This window comes from Nuphar pumila, chromosome 6 (assembly GCF_984573655.1).
Source record: "Nuphar pumila chromosome 6, dmNupPumi1.hap1.1, whole genome shotgun sequence".
Lineage (NCBI taxonomy): Eukaryota > Viridiplantae > Streptophyta > Magnoliopsida > Nymphaeales > Nymphaeaceae > Nuphar > Nuphar pumila.
This window is the reverse complement of record NC_143254.1, coordinates 87,790,512-87,810,771: the sequence shown is the minus strand read 5'-3', so window position 1 is coordinate 87,810,771 and position 20,260 is coordinate 87,790,512.

Below are 20,260 nucleotides of genomic sequence, written 5' to 3'. Positions count from 1 at the left end.
CACATTTCAAGATAATAATTTCATTCCAAGATCAATCCAGGCCTCTGTAGACGATATCTCCCAATCTGTAACATTTGGACTTCCCTGTGGTATGTCTGCATTGACATCCCATTTAAGAGTTTTTTTCACACGAGCTCCCCTCTCTGATTTTGCATTCTTTTTCTTATTGAACTCCTCTATTTGTTCAGCCATACGAATTACTTTTGACTTGTTTTTTCTTGCCTTAGGACTTGGGCTTTCCCCCTAGATCCGCTGATCTCCTTATCCTCAGATTCACTACCTTCAATGGATCCACATCTGGATCTCTTAGTCCAATTAAATTTGGACTTATTAAGAGCAGGACGTTACTAGACTCCAATTTCTTGTAGGGTCTCCTATTTCCAGAACAATCCATTTCTTTGCTAGGACTAATGGTTGCATTATTAATAGTATGTTGAAAATTGTGTTCCTTACTCACTTTATCCTTGCCTTTTTCATTCAGACTTCTCATGGTAATTGCCTTTGGCCATCTTTATAGGGATTAGATATCTCCTTTGTCTGAATGGCGAGTTGAAGATTAGAATCTTCTTGCAATAAATTCTCCCCCTTATCATTTGAGCTGTTTTTGACAATTGTCTCCATGTTTACAAAACTGTCCACATTGAGAACGGTTTTCCCTCTCTATGTCTGAACCTGACATCATCCAATATAATAAAAATGGACATGGTGGAAAGGTTCAGGCTCTGTTTGGGAGCCTGTAGTTGGTAGCTGTTGGAAGAGGTTCACAGAATCCCAGCACCGATCATTGTTTTGGAGCTTGGATATGAAAAATCTCAAGAGATGGGGTAGGATTTTGAGTCATTTGACAGCCTTCAATCCCTTCTCCCAAATTCGGCTGCAACCTCTATTGGTTGTAATTGATGTCACTGTTTTTTTTAAAGGCAAGCTGGGGTTAGGCAGACCCCTACCGGTTATAAAACTATACAATTGGGTTTTCTAGCCTATAAGATAACTGGAGTTGGTAGTTGATATCTTTTTCTCAACTGTCTTTTGGTGTAGAATGGCTATTTTAGAGGGTCATTAAAAAATTATTGGATAGCACAACATCAAGAAGTGTTCAAGTTTGGCAAAATTTAATTGTATAAGTAATGCATAGAAGTATCTTAAAAATATATATGGTCTATCGGATATATATATGCAAAAAAAAAAATGACCATTAGTAAATATTATGACGTTCTTTTTTTTCTTTGGGATGAATTAACTCTTTTAAAGTGGCATTGTTTTTAAGTAGAAATCTGTAAAAATCAAATCAAAATGAAGCATTTTTAATCAATTTCTTTATAAAAGGAGGAGTACCTACCATAGTAAAAACGCTTGAAGAATTAACTATGAAGAAAAATAGATTAAAGAAACCAATGAAGAATCGGTGCTTGCTAATCTTTCTCACTTTGGGAGAAGCTCAAATGATTATAGGAGAAACTTCAATAATTATAAGAAAAACTCTAATTATTATAAAAAAAAGTATAATGAAATATGCAAAAATACAAAATTAAGGCTTCTAACGGTTTATAAGATCATGAACACAAAGTGCGCACACACACACACACATATATATATATATATATATATATATATATATATATATATATATATATATATATATATATATATATATATATATTAAATAACAAGGTTTCTACTTTACTGTGAGTGCTCTCTCTCTCTCTCTCTGTTAAATAAGGTTGTAAGGTTCTACTTTACAGTGAGTTCTCTCTCTCTCTCTCTCTCTAGTATCATTTCTTGTGACCAATCTGGGCAGGCGACAATGGTGGTTCATGTGGCGGCGGTTGTGAAGCTGCCGTTTCTGCAAGTGTTCAGAGTGTCCCCTCTCTTCTGGCCATTGAACCTCTACCTGCCCTTGGCCCGTCAGCTGTCCCGTGTATGCACAGCTATCTCGGCCACCACCACCCTCATGGCCTTCCGGCTCCGCAGGATCATGCTCGACGAGCCGGTGACTGCTGGTCGTGGTGGTGGCAGCAGGTGGGAGAGAGCCGCCCGCATGCTGCGTCAGGAGCTGCAGCTGATGCCAAGCTCTCCCTCAACCCAACCGCATCATCATCACGCTTCACATCTCCAACAAACCTACTATTTGCTCTCCACTGTCGCTCTTTGATTTGATGGGTGATCCGCTTGTAAGAATTGCATGATGTTAATCCACGATCTACATCTCTAAGCACCGTTCAAGAAAGGTCATGACTCTTTAGTTGTTATCTATTCATTATCCGGTATGATAGATACTCCCTCCTCTCTCATTCTCTTCTATCAAAGATCTCAAACAGCATGTTAGATAGGGATGCAAACTGATCGGATCAGGAACAGCTAAATACATGGGGGAGTTGGTTCCCGTCGGATCTAGAACAGACAAAAATTACAAAACCAGTTTTTCATCTCTAATGTGAAAAAAACAAGATGCCCCTAATATTACAGATTTTGCAACCTTAATTAGCAGCTCCAGAACCAGTCACGCCACTTCCAAGCGCTTTGGCCTTGAGATGGGCCTTTGGCGTGCTGCCTAACTTGCAAGTTTCAAGTCACGAGTCGTTAATGTTCCTCGATTTCTTTAGTCAAATTCGCTCTAAGCCCAAGGGGCTTTTAGTGTAGGAACCAGTTTTTCCTCTTTCTTTCTTTCTTTCTGTAAAAGAAGGGTAGTGCAAAGTTGAGAGACGTAGAAACAAAGAGCAGATCTGGTACTCGACTCGGCCCAAGGAAGGGATGCCACGCATTCATTCATAGGTCTCATCTTCCCAGTGAAGGGATGCTTAGCATTCAGTGATTGAACTGGGTACTTTGCAATATATACTCGATCCGATAACTGAATCTCCACTCGGTGGAAGACTATTAATATGAAGAGTTTTATAAAAGAAAATAAACATAAGGGATAAAAAGGCTGATCACCTATCTCAAACTTGGTCAAACTGCCTTGTGGTGGATGTTTGGAAACTGGTAGCTGGATGGGTGTATGCACGTGGGATGGTATGTGAGGTCCTTTGTATATTTATACTATAGCCCTGTTTGGAATCTAGGCGTTGGAGGTAGCTGGAGTGAGAAGCTAAAAATACCCAGCACCAAAGTTGTTTGGGATGGAAGCAGTTGCAGGATATGATGGAATTCTGGTGATATTTGACATTTCCAAATCCACATTTCACTTTTCACTTAGATGAGGTGGTAGTTACCAGTTCCCACACCAGTGATTGTTTGGATAACCTTCTCAATGCTCTTCCAATTTTAACAAGTGAAAGTGGTAAATCCTTAACTGAACTGTTCCACTTATCCTAAACAACCATGTAAAACCACAAAATTTGAGAATCTCTGCATCCTTAACTGTCACCGACTGAGTTTTCCTTTCTTTTTTTTTTAGAGAAACCGAGTGACAGTTTTCAAACGGGATCTAAAGAATGGAATTGATAGCTACGAGGTGGTAGCTGCCAAATCCACTTTTTCAAATGCATAATCTCCATCAGAGTACCAGTTCCCAAACCAAGCCTAAGATTCAAACTGGTGTCCATGCTGAAGGAGGAGCAGGTGCAATATAATTGCATACTTTTAGTGTAATGCTTTTTTTTTTGAAAGGCAAGCTAGGGTTAGGCAGACCCCATCAGTTATTATTCAAAATATCATTGGGTTTTAAACCTGCAACCTCACACCATAAAGAGACGTGCACTGATAGCTCCTACCAACCATTCCGAACCCGCTGTTACTTTTAGTGCACTGCTCTTATCATTCTTCATCTTTAGGATACAGCCTGTCATCTGTGGGGCTCAAGCAATAATGGAAGGTAATCAACTACATGCCCAAGCAACAATAATGGAGGGTGAGTGCAGCAGCACAGTAAAAGTCTGCAATGACATTGCACCTGATCCTGTCCTGTCCCGTCCACGCAGTACCATCGGTTTCACAAAGAAAATTTCTCATGCCTTGATCTGAGATTTTCAAAGGTGTTCACATTATATGCAGCGGACAGCCACCCATCCTGACATTGCTCGAGATGGGTGTTGTCTTCATCTCAAGAAATCCTGAAATGGGTGGCTGTCAGCGGCGCGCCACTGCATAAAAAATACCCTCTTTTTATAATCTTCATAAATACGCTGATTTCTAGCCTATTTGAAAGTTGATACTGCATGCATGTTGGTTATTTACTCTAATGACCCAAGCTGAACATAATGATGCCTTAAACCATCCAAATTTAAACATACAGCACCTTACCTTATACGTACGTTAAATTACCTAAATTTCACTTTCACTTGATCTTTATCAAAAACTGAATTCTGATAAACTCCATGACTTTAGGATCAAGGGTACCTTTGAAACATAAACTAAAAAGGCAAGTGGCTAAATGCCATAATTAAAAAGATGGTCGGCCTTTTGCTAAATAGCTTAATTGCATAATAGGAAGGTGGGTTAGTCCTTTTCTAAAAAAAAAAAAAAAACTGTTTAGGTAGCTTTTCTAAATTATTCAGTTTTTTTTTATATATATCTAATGCGTAGGTGTGTTTTGGAGAGAAACAAAATTAACTAGGGTTTTAAAAATCTAGCTACAAATAACACAATAACACTGTTGCCAACATTAGTGGCAGGGGCCGACAAGGGCTCAGCTCATCTGGTAGGGGCAACTTGTGAATGTCATCAAGTTGAGGAGATGTCACAAATTTGTTCCTCCATTGATCGAAAATTTTGATCTTTGGGAAGTATAGTGATCAGTAAGAAAGGTTTCAATTTATTCAAATGAACGATTTGAACACCTATTAATTCTAACAAGTTATTGCAGAGTTGATCATTGGAACCTTTCAATTCATAAATGTGGATCTCGAACCTATGAACGAGGATATTCTCGATACTCACAAAGAAAAGAAGTGACTTAGACAAAAAAAAAAGTGACTTGTTTGCCACGGGTGGCATCTCTTACCGCAAAGTCTAAGTTGGGTGTACTCCTCGGTGGGCAAGGGAACCTTAAGCCGGAGGCCAGCCAAGGTGCAGTCGTTGATGGTTTTTTTTTCTTTTAGATTATCTAAAAAAAAAAGTGTATTTTTGTAAGTTCTTTAATAAAAATCTACCACCAAACTGGTGGTGTTACATCAACGCATAGTGACAAAAGTTAACAAACGGCGAAATCTCTGGCAGACAAAAAAACTCGGGAGATTTTGAATTTTTTCATAAATCTCGCTCGGCAAAATCTCAGGAATAAAAAATAATAGTTTTTATAAGAAAATATAAATAAAACACATTTAAAAATAAAAATCTCAAGAGTTTTCACTATAAATATTTTTAAAAAACATAAATATATCATGATATTTGTCACGGTTTGAAAATCTCGCAAGAAATTGCAGTTTTAAACTTTCAGACAATTTCTCATGATATATTGGCGATATTTTTTATAATTATCGAGATATTTGTCACAGAGCATCAACGTTGGCATATAGACGACTTGGCATGACCGGTGCTTTCAAATGACACTGATCCCTTCGATTTATAACGATTTGACAAATGTGACTTCCGCTTGAAAAACCAAGAAAACGACTATGAAAGAAAAAGAGTTTTTTAATTTTTTTTTGAGTAGTAAGAAAAAACTAACTAATTAAATACAAAAGATTACAGCAATCAAACAAAAGAGGATTTAAAAAAAATATATATTTTTATGTACACCATGGCTGTCACTGATATGTTAGCAGCATTCACTGACTGAAGATATTTCATTGGAGTGGCCCCACATGGGAGATGGGTTAGAGTACTCGTCGTTGAGCAAGGAAAAGAGGGTTTTTTTTATCCTAAGGGGCATTTTAATGGCAGACAGCAAAGAACAGGACAGTACATCCTGTTTGGTGATGTTGATGGCTAGGACAGGACGCACGTTGCCCCAAAAATAATATATATATATATATATATATATATATATATATATATAGCGTTCATGTACTGTTATGTGAAGCTTCAATTTACCTTTTATACACTTGAAATAAGAAAATAGTAGGAGAGAGGATGATTTTTTTTTTTACTTAAGATTTTATTCAAAATGACACACTTTCACAAAACCTAACTATTTATAAAAAAAACAAGTGACCCATGAGCTGCACCACTCACCCACTTTTTTTCTTTTACTTCCCACCCTCATAGACTATTATTAAGAGTAAAAACTAAAAGTTAAAAAAACATGTAACTCTCAATTACAATCCGCCTAAACGTGGGGGTAAGAGTTACTTAAATTTTTTTAACCTCATCATAGGATTTAATAGGGTCTTCAAAGTAGCAATCAAAAACTCTTTTCAACATTGGAGAAGAAGGCTATAGAAAATTTCTAAATTCTCTCTTCATTATCGTAGAGTCCACACAAACCCCTAACATTTTTTTTTTCTTTATGCTCCCAACGGTTTTGTAGAATCAACCGCACTTTCTTTCCCTTGATGCAAAAATCTAATTATTCCTAGTGATTTTGAATTCAGCAACTTTTGAATATGAAACTGCCAACAGCTTGCTCATTGGTAGACCAGTGCTTCAACACAATTTCTCTACTTGCAGTTGTCTCTCTAATAAAATGGTACTAAGTTCAATATGTTTGGTCATTTTGTGATATGTGGGATTTTTTGCAATCAAGATTGTTGACTTATCACAAAAGAATACGGTTGGATTGTTTTACTCATGAAAATCTTTCAAATTGCAGTAGTGGCAGCTATGTATTTAGCCTCTGAAGATAATAAGGCTGTCAAATTCTATTTCTTTGAACTCCATGAAACAGCACCTGAACTGAATTTGAATACAAATTCACTTGTACTTTTTTTATCATCTGTAGAACTTGCCCAATCACTATCTACAAAACTAATCAAATTACATTTAGTAACATGTTTGTATAGAATCTCGTAGTATGTGGTGGCTCATATATAACACAAGATCCTTTTAGTAGCTTCAAAGTGATGCATGAACGAATTGTGCATAAACCTCAAAATCAAATTGGGCCAAGTGTGAGTGAGATACATCAATCTGCCAATCATGCTTCTAAAATGCTTTTCATTGGCCCTTGTTGTTTCATCATCCTTACTCAATTTCTCATAAGCATTCATGTTGAACTTCTTGAAAAGATTTACTGCATATTTTTTCAATAGCATATATTGACCTTTCACCTTTAGATAGAGTGTGGGTTCACTGTTCCTTTTTTGAAATAAATTTTGGTGAAGGTAATCATGAAGTCAATTAAACTTTAAGGGCTTGCTTAAGCCCGTAGAGATCTTTCTTCAATTTATAATTTTTGTTCTCCATTCCCTTCTACAACAAATCCCTGTGATTGCTCAATACAAACATCTTTTAAATAATCATTCAAAAAAACTGATTTAACATCATATTGAAATACTTTTTATTTAATTGAGCTACAACTGCTAAGACAATTCTAATTGTCTCAAATCTAAGTAATAGGAGAAAAAGTTTCACAAAAGTCAATTTCATATTTTTGCACATAACCCTTCACAACTAACATTTATTTATATTTTTTGCATCTTACTATTTGCTTCATATTTCACCCTGCATACCCACTTCACGCCAATTGAATCATTTTCTTGAGGCAAATCAATAACCTCCCATGTACCATTCTTTTCAATAGCATCCATTTCTTCTTTCATTGATTTTTAACTACTTCTCATCTTTACATGCTTTTTTATAATGCAAATGCTCTGCAACCATAAAAGTGAATGCATATTTATATATATAATTCAAAGAACATGTAACACCTCGATATTTTTAACTCTTAAAAATATATAAAAATTAAAAAAATAAATCTTTAAAAATAAATAACGAAAATATTTTCAAACTTCAGTTTAAGTTCTCGAACGGGTTATATTCTAGGAACCACAATATAAATCAGAGCATAATTTAAGTCAAATATATATTATATATAAAGTCCTTTACAAAAGTTCAAATAGTTACACATTTAAGATTTAAAAATAAAAATCCTAGTCTTCCTGAAATCTTGAAAATCTTGATTTTTTGATGTCACTCATGTTCAGTATCCACTACAGTGCAGGGTGCTCCATAACTGAACTTGTATTCTCTATAAAATAGGGTTAGACTTATTATAACTTGGTAAGTAATTATCAAATTCAAAAAATTAAAATACTAAACATAATTTCAGTAATAAAAATGCATGCTTCAGTAAGCAATTATGCAACTTAAATTATGATTATGTGTTATATTAACAAAGCATATTTCCACATTGATTTATGTGAGAGAGAAGGTCTTTGTTTCAATATTTACCATCCACCCTAGTACGTAAGGGATAACATTTGCATTCAGATGAAGTATTTTGGAGGCATATTATTCTAGTATATTTTACCCAAGTGTCTGACTGAATTGGATCCCAAAGCAGGTAGTCAGTGATCAGTAAGAGTTCTTGCTAAGGCTAAATAATAGAATGATGCATCCAAACTAACTGCATTCTGTAAGGTCTATCACCTAAGACACATCGATAACCTCAGCCTCCTAACTCGAGTAACAAGAGGCCCACTGTAACACACTTGTTCTCATAATAATATAACAATGTCACTCCTGACTGTACCATCTACCCCTTCTAAGGTAGATACAATCATGAATATGCTCGGAGGGTTATAATTATAAAACTTAACATTTTTTAGCCTCATATTTATAAGCAAAGCCAAGGCTCAACAACTCAGATACCCATCCAAGGCAACCACTAAGGGCATATGTACCCAGCCCATTCAATATTGCTCTACAAAAATGAGCACTTGCCTATGAAGGCAGACTATATAAGTTTGTATGTAGACATGACTTATTAAATAATTGATGTCCTATTTGCACCTCTTGGTTTAGAAATCCTGAATAACAAAATTTTTTAAGTAATAACATGTTACACATCAATTAATTTTTTAATGACATTGAAGGTCATTTGGACCTTGGCCATGATATCTTATTGCATAAAAATTCAAGGCGTTTCAATTCAAGGCTCGCAGGGTTTTACCAACCCTTAATCTTATCATTATAACATGTATTCGTTGATGCATGCAAAAACAAGAATTTATGTATATGATCATGGTTTAGAGTATGTAAACATGAATAAAATTTTAACCTAATTATGCATGCATTAATAACATGTTTAGCATTAAAAATACAAGTCTTTGATAATAAAACTTACCTTGATCTTTGTGTGATCTAATAAAATGTGATTGTCTTGAGGGCTTAGGAATGAAATTAAGGCAAAATAATCACTGTCTGACGTGCTTTACAATTTTTGATAGAAGTCAACTTATGATGTTACAAAAATTTGAGCAGCATTTAATCTGGCTTAAATTTAATATTTCAAAATTTATTCTAAAGGTTTAAACAGTATTTCCACATAATAATGTCTATAGGTTTTTCTAAAATTTGAGCAACACTTTATTTATTTTTAAAAAATTCAAAAATTATTTTAAAATTTTTGATAAAATCTGTCTTATTTTGATCAAAATTTTAGCAGTCTTTTTAGAATTTTTGACAGAACTTTTGTCATTTCAGCATAAAAATCTGAAATATGCATTTAAAATTTTTGTCAGAACCTCCCCTATGGGGAGTATAATTAGACTAAAAGTTTGGCAAAATTATTATATTTTAGTCTGTAAAAAAATTTCTATGGTTTTTAAGAGAGATTATGAGGTCCTATAAGCTCATATAGAGGTTCAGATGAGTTCTACAGGTACATATCAATTTTTTTTAAAAAAAAAACCAACGCTTCCACAGTGTCAACTTGAAATTGTCACTGGCTTTGGGTAAAACTATTGTTAGTGATGCTTAAGAAGCTGGATTTGTTTAGGTAGAACTCTCACAAACAAATCGAGACCATCAAACTGTAGAGGCAAGGAGCATAGAGGTTTTTGGCAGAACAAATTGAGAAATTGGTGAGGATTTAGGTTAGAAATTTAGAAAGAAAAACAAGGGATTTAGGAGAGAGAGAGAGATAAGTTAGAGAGAGAAGGGGGTGGGGGCTATTTATAGCACCCTTGACCCCCCCCCCCTCTCGCCCCACACCCCTCAAGGTGGTACCCATTTAAGGAGGAGAGAAGGTCACACGCCCTCTCCCTGCCACATGTCAACATTAGAGAAGAGAGAGAGGGAGTATGGTTTTTTGAAAACCATTACCTCCCATGGTTTTGGGTGGTGGTTTTTTAAAAATCATGTTTTAAATTTAAAAAAAAACCTAAAATTATCAAAATTCAAAAGAACTTGTTGAATTATATACTGAAATACCCTTAACTTGACCTCATGTTACTATATTACCACTTGAGGTAAACAATTACTATTTTTCCCTTTTGTGGTTTAAGGATTTACCTAAATATATCACTAGGGTGATAAATTATCATTTTACTCTTAACAATTTTATTAATTTTTTAAAAATACCTCTAATATAAAAATTACCTTTTTTACCCCTTTGTGGTTTGAAAATTTACCTGGCAAATTACCATTTTGCTCCTCACAATTTAATTATTTATTAATATATTCATGAAATATAAACCTAGATAAATATCTAGATCCGTTAAAAACTAGCCGTTTGAATAATATCCAGATCTTATTAACATTGAAAATTTTCAAATATTACATGACATACATTCTCTGGAGGAGTTTCAACATCAAAGATTGATTCAACATCTTTCATGAATTGCTCTTTAAAAGGCTCCTCCACCATAGATGATGAAACTTCTTTTTCTTTTGAATGAGACGTTTTCGCCGCATCTTCTTTAAGTGAAAGATGTCACTTTCAATCTCTATTCCAATCCCAACAACTGTTCTTAATTATAAAAAATGACATTACTATGATCAATTTCTTAATGACAGAATTATAAAAACCGTAACCCTTGGTCTCACCACTATAGTCAACAAAAATACATGTTTTACTTTTATATTCATTTTAGATCGATTAAGAGTTAATCAAAGCATAAGCTATGCAGAAAATATTCTCAACATACTTACAGTGGGTTTACATTTCTACCAAGCTTCGTGGAGTTTTATTTTGAACCGCCTTTGTTGCAACCACATGTCCATCCTCCATTGTTGTTCTGTGGGACAGCATGCAACAGTGACAAACGCTGTTATTGAGTCCACATGATGCACCAAGCGGGTGCGCATCCCACATTTGTATGGACATGCAGACGTGCTAGGTGCCCGTGCGCTGAGCATGATCTCGTGGACAGCGCATCAAACGCCCCCTAAGAGTATGGGATGGCCATTGCATTTAAAGAGCCATCTCCCGAATCTGGAATTTGCGATCAGGAAAGTAGGATTGACACTAGACCCACCTCCCCCAGTAATTGCTAGGTCTGGAAACAAGACAAGTTGCTCGTGGCTCGGCTTGTAAAAAACTCGTGAAATAAGATGGACAAATAAAAAAATGAACGAGTGTTCAGCTCGACTCTGTTTGTATAAGATCGTTGACTATTAATAAAATGTATTTTTATATCATAAACAGTAGATAGTTTAAGAGTTTAGCTTGCAAGAAATAAGTATAGCATTCAAATCCTATTGCTTAATTACAGCATTGAAACAATGCGTTATATTTTGTAAATGAGCCAGTTTGAGCACTTTGGCTCAGTAGGTATAGAGTTCAATTTCTTTGAAAATTAAGAAACCACTTTTTTTTTTTGTTAATGAATCAGCTGGAGTTGGGCATGAAGGTCAAGTCCAGCTCCCCCCCCCCCCCTCACCAGCTTCAACACCCCCGTCCAGTCTAAGCTTACCAACCCCAGTAACTGTCTCTAGAAGGGCAAATTTCGGGCTATTTTTCAGTGGGATGTGACATGAGGGCATTTATGGATTGTGGGGTTCACGAGGCTATGTGGTGGGCCCCACGTCTTTCTTCATGACCATCTATTTTTCAAGCCACCGATAAGGTCAGGGGCAACCCCCTTTACCTTGGGGGGGGGGGGGGGGGGGGGGGTGGCAATCAGTAGCTGAGATGGTAAAGAGTAATTGGAACAAAGGACAGATGTGTGGAACATGTGTAGCCATTAAAAACCCCAACTTTCAAGAGTAATAATAGCCTGGGCCAGTGGTAAAAGCACATAAAGAGACGATCAATATCGAGAGATACCTGTCTCATAACCTGACCCCATGGTTGAGACTTGAGAGAGAAACACTATGGAGTGATCCGTCTCTCAGAGAGGGAGAGAGAACAAGTCCAAATTACAGTCACATGACACTTTTTTTCTTTTGTTTTTTCCAATGAAAACATGACTTAAAACTGGGGAAAGAAATCGTATACATCAGCATGTTTCATCCAGCATATTTTATTTAGCATGGATGTATTACCTTTTATATATATATATATATATATATATATATATATATATATATATATATATATATATATATATATATATATAAAAGGTGTAGCCCTAACTATATTTTTTTAGTTAAACCTGTTTTTTAAGGGGTTTTTTCATGTTTTCCTTAAATGTGACATGGTCAATTTACAAAAAAACTGTACTTAAATCACGTTTTTCAATAAAAACATGAATTTTTAAAACTTTAATATTTGTGAAAAATCTTAAACCCTTGATTTTTAAACCTTATAAAAACCTACCTAACGATCTAAGAGCCAATCTCTCTCTCTCTCTCTCTCTCTCTCTCTCTCTATATATATATATATATATATATATATATATATATATATATATATATATATATATATATATATATATATATATGAGAAAATAATTGTTATTTGTGAAGGTAAGAATCTAATGAGCTAGAAATCATAAGTGCAAGTTGTATCAACTCAATCTAACCACATAGATGTGTTCAGCATGGTTTGTTTTTTAAGGATCAAGCCTTAGATCATGGTTTTTTTTTATGTAAAACTGTGATATTTTGAGTTATGAAATTTTGGCACATTGTGGGCCATTGATTTTTGACCCCTTTAAAAACCTAATTGCTTGTAACCATATGATTCAAAATAAGTTTTCTACTAAACAAACCATGTAGATCACATCCCTAACATTTCCCACAAAAAATTAAATATTTTTTTACAAAAATAGTGATTTCCTAGTCATTAGTTCATTACTTTCATTAGTTGCCAATATATTACAAATGAGTAGAAAATCATTTTTTTCTTCAAAAAATTCTAATTTTTTGTAAATAAAATGATACGAATGTAATCTACATGGTTTGTTTAGTAGGAAACTTTTTTTTGAATCATGTGGTTATGACAAACAATTAGGTTTTTAAAGGGCTCTAAAAGTCAACAGTCTACAATGTGCCAAAATTTCATAACTCAAAAGATCACATTTTTTCATGAGAAAAGCACGATCCAAAGATTGATCCTTAGCAAACAAACCATGTTGAATACATTTATGTTGCTAGATTGAGTCAATACAACATTCATCTATAATTTCTAGCTTATTAGTTTCTTACCTTCATTTTTAGCAAATATTTTTCTCTATACACAGAGATAGAGAATTGAATATATTAGGTATGAACCATAGTTTCTTACCTTCATTTCTCGTTCTACCCCATAGTTTTGAAATATTTTATGATAGATATGAACCATTAGATGTGTTTAGCATGCTCGATTTAGTGGGAATCGATTCTTGCATCATGTTTTTTTTATGAAAAAAACATATTTTTATGAGCAAAAAAAAACCAATACCTTTGTAGCCATTAATTTTGGATCATCGAAAAACCTGATCCAAAAGTCAGTTCCCACTAAAAAAAACATATAGATCACATCTATGGTGTTAAATGTGAGAAAAATACAAAAAACGATGACTTTTGAGGGGGCAGAATAGGGCAAAATGAGAAGGTGGGGAGAAGGAACACATTATATATATATATATATATATATATATATATATATATGGGAAGGGAGTAGGTGTTTACGGTAGCGCCTACCGTGACCGGGGATTCCAGGCTTTTCCCAAACTTAACCATGCAAATGTTTTAAAAATGGTCAATTTGCTAGGAAACAATACTTGGATTGTATTTTTTGGATGAAAAGATTTTTTAAGCCTTGAATATTTATGATATTTTATACAAATTTTACACTGACAATTTTCATGTAGATGATGCAAGAGTCCATTTCTATAAAATCAAACATATGGAATACATCCATATAGTTAGATTCGAGAAAAACATGAAAAAAACCCTTCAAAAGCCCCTTGGAGGTTGTTTTGACCAAATTTGACCTCCAGGCATGGTCAAAATAGTAAAAATAGTCCATTGGATCCTAGTTTTTCGAAGTAAAAAAATGATTTTTTTAGGTTTGAAAATTTAGCACAGTAGGCTGTTGATTTTTCAACCCTCATAAAATGACATATACACCAGAAAAAACTTGATCCAAAGATCAGTTTCTACTAAACTTAATATTTAGATCTCATCAGAAGGTTGATGTAAAAAAAATTGAAGAGAAAATAAAGAGAGAGAGAGAGCAACTAAAACGAACATCTGTGCAAGTTATCCATTGAGTATGCACATATACCTGCACTAACAGATTTCTTCAAATTGCTGGTGAGTTAACAGATTTGACAACTCCCATTTAATTCTAGTTGGATAAATTATTTATGCTAATACATGAGCAAAAAAAAAGCTCAGGCAGCCAGCTAACTAGGTAACCATCTAGTTCAGTGCCAACCAAATTAACCAAACTAGTTCAAATGTGTAGCTGCAATCCAACACGAAATAAGATATACTGAAAGAGTATACACAAATAGCTAATAGCTAATTTAAGAGTATACTCTCAACTGAAAGGCCGAGATCACATCAGGCAGATTCCATGAAGGAAAATAAAATCTAAGGAGGAAAATTGTTTTTCCACTTTTTTTTATAGTATAAGACCATCATCATCAAGCTTGATTCCATCTACAGAAGTATGTGAGTATTATCTATTTATTTATATTTAAAACTGAGGCCATAGCTACACAATCTTTCATGTCCCTCTTTATTATCAACCAGAGAATGTTATATAGTATCACCAAATCTCTTTTGATGATATTTCTTATCACCTTCTCATACCAGTATTTTCTTGCTTAGCATATTCTTTTGAGCCATGAAAATCTCAGTTCACACTAGTTCTCATATTAGTGAGTCATATATATGTATAGGGTTTATACACTACAAGAAAATTGTTAATTAGCGACGAAAATTTGCGACGGATTTTTTCAGTCGCTAATTAACGATAGATTAGCTAGAGAAACAATCTATCGCTAATTAGCGACAGATTAGCGAGGAAACAACTTTTATCGCTAATCCGTCGCTACTTACCGACGGATTAGCCACATCAATTTTTTGTCGCTAATTCTTAATACAAGAAAATCATTTTAGCGAAGGATTTAGAGAGGGAACTCTGTCGTCGCTAATCTGTCGCTAATTAGTGACGGCTTAGCGACAGAATATATTCCGTCGCTATTTTGGTATTTTGATTTACCATGGCTTAGCGACAGAATTATTTCGTCGCTAAGCCGTCGCTAAATGTCGCGTAAATCCCTAATCCCATCCCTCTTTCTCTTTTTCCTGTTTCGCTGTCTTGCTCCCGCCCGCCGCCCTCTCCCTCTCGCCGCCCGTCGGCCTCTATCCGGCCCCCACCGTCCACTGCTCGCCAGCTGCCGCCGCTCCCCGTCAGCCTCCCGCCACCGCCCGGCGACGCACAGGTAATCATTTCCGGCAGCAGGGGGACGACCCCCCTGCATTTCTCTTCTAACCCCTCTGGTACGGTAAGTCATCTTCATTCTTCTTCTTCTTCTTCCTCCGATTCCTCATCTGCATTTTATTCTTCTTCCATTAATTCTATATAAAAGAGAATAAATAAAAAACAAAAACAAGAGAAATAAAAATAAAAAGAAAAAAACAATAGATCAAATCAGCATTTGTTTCTCTGTTTCCCGTCTTAAGCATCTGCAAATTTTTTTAATCGGTTCATAGATTTGAGTTTTTATTTTCATTGTTTGTCGATTGTTGTTGTTCATTGTTGATTTTTTTTGTTTTACAGTCGTTAATTTCATGTTTTTTTTTATTTCTTGTGTTTTTTTCTGCATTACACTTTCAGTTTACATTCAATTGTCTCTATTTGTTTTTAATTCAGTGTTTTTGCAATATGATTCAGTCATTGTAATAGATTTGTGTTTCCTAATTCTCGAACTATTCCAATTCCTGTTTTCATCTTTAGCATAAATCTGTTTTTCATTTTATGTCTTGTTTGATGTTAATTTTTTATTTTTCTGTTTTCATTGTTGAATTTCCTGCTTTTCAATTGAGTCAGTTCCTGTTTGCTTTCTTTTTCAGCATTGCATTACCTGTTTTTCTTTTCTGAATTTTCAGTAATTTTCTGTTTGCTTTACTGTTTACATTAGGTATAGTTTTTAGTTTTTTTTTATGTTGCTAATTGTTCCTGTTTTTAATTTCTGGTTCTAATTTCCTGTTTTTAATTTTTCCCTGTTTTCTTTTCTTTCATTCAAAATTCTGTTTGTCCAGTTTTATGTTTCATGCTTTTATCTGATTTTTTTATGTTTATTTCATTCAAATTTTATTTTCCTGAATTTTTTTACAAGTTCATTTTTCTGTTTTCCTGTATTTCAATTTCCAATTGTGTTTTTCTTGTTATTTTCTTGTTTAATTTTTCTGTGTTTGCTTTTGATCATTGCATTTAATGTTTAGATAATTCCTTGTCTGCATTTCTTTGTTTTGCTAATTTTTGTTAATCTTTTAGTTTTTCATTCTTGTAAAAGTTCTATTTAGTCTTTTTGCTTCCTTTGCATAAGTGTTTGTATTTCCTTAATTAGCTTCAATATTCATTGCAGTACATTACTTGCACACTTTATTTCATCGCATTTCATCATTAGATATATCATCATCAGTTTAATTGTTTTTTGTATTGCATAAGTGTTTGTGTTTCCCTAATTAGCTTCAATATTCATTGCAGTACATTACTTGCACACTTTATTACATCGCATTTCAACATTAGATATATCATCATCAGTTTAGTTGTTTTTTGCATTGCATAAGTATTTGTGTTTCCCTAATTAGCTTCAATATTCATTGCAGTACATTACTTGCACACTTTATTTCATCGCATTTCATCATTAGATATATCATCATTAGTTTAGTTGTTTTTTTTCGGCAGATGGTGACTTCATTTTAACACAGTGTTTTTTGCAGATTTCTCAACGGAACTCGCTTGTGCCCCGCCATCCGTGGTAAGTAAGTGACAAAAACAATGCAAATCGGGTAAATACCCGTGGTGAGTAAGTGATGCAAGCACATCACATGTTATTTAATTTATTGAATGTAACACTTTATTGTTCACACACTCACTTAGTTGTTGATATCTAGGACTGCTTTGTTGGAGTTCGGAGATCATGCTGAGCATGATTTTAATGTATGAATATGGAAGTGTTCTTATTTTTGGAGTACGGAGTCCATGCTAGGCATGATAGTAGTTAGTGGGATATTGAAGTGTGTTTACTGCAGGTACATGTTTGACATTTGTTTGATATGAATTATTTCGTTGTATTGAATGTTTGATGAGATTGTATCCATGCTTGCATGTAGTTACTTTCAATTTGATTATGTCTTCCATATGAAATTATATACTGAAAGCATGCTTCAAATGAATATATCGTGTCATGAATAGTTTGCACATGAAAATATTAAGTTATCAATGCATGCATCATAATTCTTGTGATTGTATGACATCATATATTGCATGATAAATTTGATATTTTCTTCATCATAGCATTCTGATGATTCTCTTTTAACTGGTTAGAATACTATTCATAACATCATACGACAAAATGACTGCAAACCGTGAATGAATATACCGTAGGATAGTGGACAATGAGTTATCGCATGAATATATGGATGGTGTTGACAGTTTTATTGAATTTGCAATGGCAAGTGTCAGTACAGTAGATCCCACTGGTCGGATTAGGTGTCCCTGCAAGATTTGTAAGAATAATCGATTTGTAGAACCTCATGGCGTTAGACATCACCTATACAGGAAGGGTTTTGTGAGTGATTATCAGAACTGGACGTTTCATGGAGAAGAATTTAGAAACGATTTTGATGCACGGGTGAATGTGGTGCACAATAATCCATATACGAATTTGATATTTGATGCCGCAGGAACAGAACGGGGTTCTGCTATGAGTTCTAGTGATGTAAGAACTGTCGTAGATGAAGAATCACCAAACGATGCAGCTAGTAGATTTTATGATTTACTTAGAGATGCTGGTGAGCCACTTTGGAACGGTTGTGAGAGTCACACTATCTTGTCTGCAGTTCTTCAACTAATGAATTTGAAGTCCGAGTATAATTTGAGTCAATCATATTTTGACCGTTTGTGCATGATTGTGAAGAGATGTTGCCCAAAGATGAGAAATTGCCACAAAATTTCTATCGTGCGAAAGTTATGGTCAACGCTCTAGGTATGGGTTACAAAAAGATTGATGCTTGTCCAAATCACTGCATGTTGTATTTCAAGGAGCAGGAAAACAACATATCATGCCCGTCATGTGGGCATCCTCGGTTCAAGCCAAAGACAAGAGGCAATGGTAGCACGAGATCAAAGGAAGTTTCATACAAGTCGCTCCGCTACTTTCCTATCACTCCTAGATTGCAGCGATTGTATATGTCCTCAAGGACAGCTAAACACATGAGATGGCATGCAAATAAAGTTCGACACGATGAAAACAAGATCACGCATCCTGTTGACGCTGAAGCTTGGAAGCACTTTGATCGTACTCATCAGAACTTTGCAATGGAAGTGCGAAATGTTAGACTCGGTCTATGTACAGATGGATTTAATCCATTTGGGGGTAGATCAACTCTATACTCATGCTGGCCAGTATTTGTAACTCCATACAACCTTCCACCAAGCTTGTGTATGAAATGTCCAAATCTTTTCTTGTCTCTGTTGATCCCTGGTCCGACCTCACCTGGCCAAAATCTTGATGTATATCTAAGGCCATTGATTGATGAACTAAAAGTATTGTGGGATGACGGTGTTACCACGTATGATGCCCACAAAAAATAAAATTTCAATATGAAGGCCGTTGTTCTATAGACAATCAGTGACTTCCTTGCATATGGTATGTTATCTGGTTGGAGCACACATGGGAGGTTGGCTTGTCCGTACTGCATGGAGGATTCCAAAGCTTTTAGATTAAGGCATGGAAAAAAGCCTTGCTGGTTTGAGTGCCGTCGTCGATTTCTACCCCGCGATCATCCGTTCCGATGACAAAAGAATGCGTTTAAAGCAGACACAACTGAAACGGAAGGTCCATCCTCAAGATTGTCCGACATAGAGATTCTAAGAAGATTGCGATGCATTCCAGATGTATTAACAGATGCCCGCAGTCCTACACCCTTCCGTGGATTTGGGAAGGATCACAATTGGACGAAGAAATCTATTTTTGGGAACTACCGTATTGGCTGACCCTATTGATACAACATAATTTGGATATGATGCATGTAGAGAAAAATGTGTTTGATAATGTGTTCAATACAGTAATGAATATTAAAAGAAAAACGAAGGATAATCCGAAGGCCCATATGTATTTAAAATTAATATGTAAAAAACCAGAATTGGAACTCAAAGAGTATAATGGCAAAGTACGTGCTCGGACCTGATCAAATAAAACATGTATGTCAATGGTTGAGACAACTGAGATTTTCAGATGGATATGTCTCTAACATTGCCCGGGCTGTGAAGATTGACGATGGACAGTTATATGGGTTGAAGAACCATGATTGTCATATCTTTATGCAACGATTGATACCCCTAGCATTCCATGATATATTAGACAAACCTATATGGGGGGTATTGTCTGAGTTGAGCAGATTTTTCAGAACATTGTGCGCATCGGAGGTCGTTGTATCAGATGTAAAGAATCTCGAGGACTCTGTCATCACCACTGTTTGTCTGCTAGAAAAGATATTTCTGCCAGCATTTTTCGATGTTGTGGAACATTTGATCATACATCTGCCATATGAACTAAGGGTTGGTGGCCCTGTGCAATATCGATGGATGTACCCATTTGAAAGGTATATGTTTTTTTATATTTGTCTCTTTAATGACAAATATTTAAAATTTGAAATGTATATTCTTGTCAGATGCATGTTCGACCTAAAAAAAAGGTTCGTAATAAAGCAAGAGTAGAAGGCTCTATTTGTGAGGCGTACACTTTAGAAGAGATTTCAAATTTCTCATCTATGTACTTCGAACCTCATATTCCAACACGTTACACATGCCCGCCCCGTAACGATGATA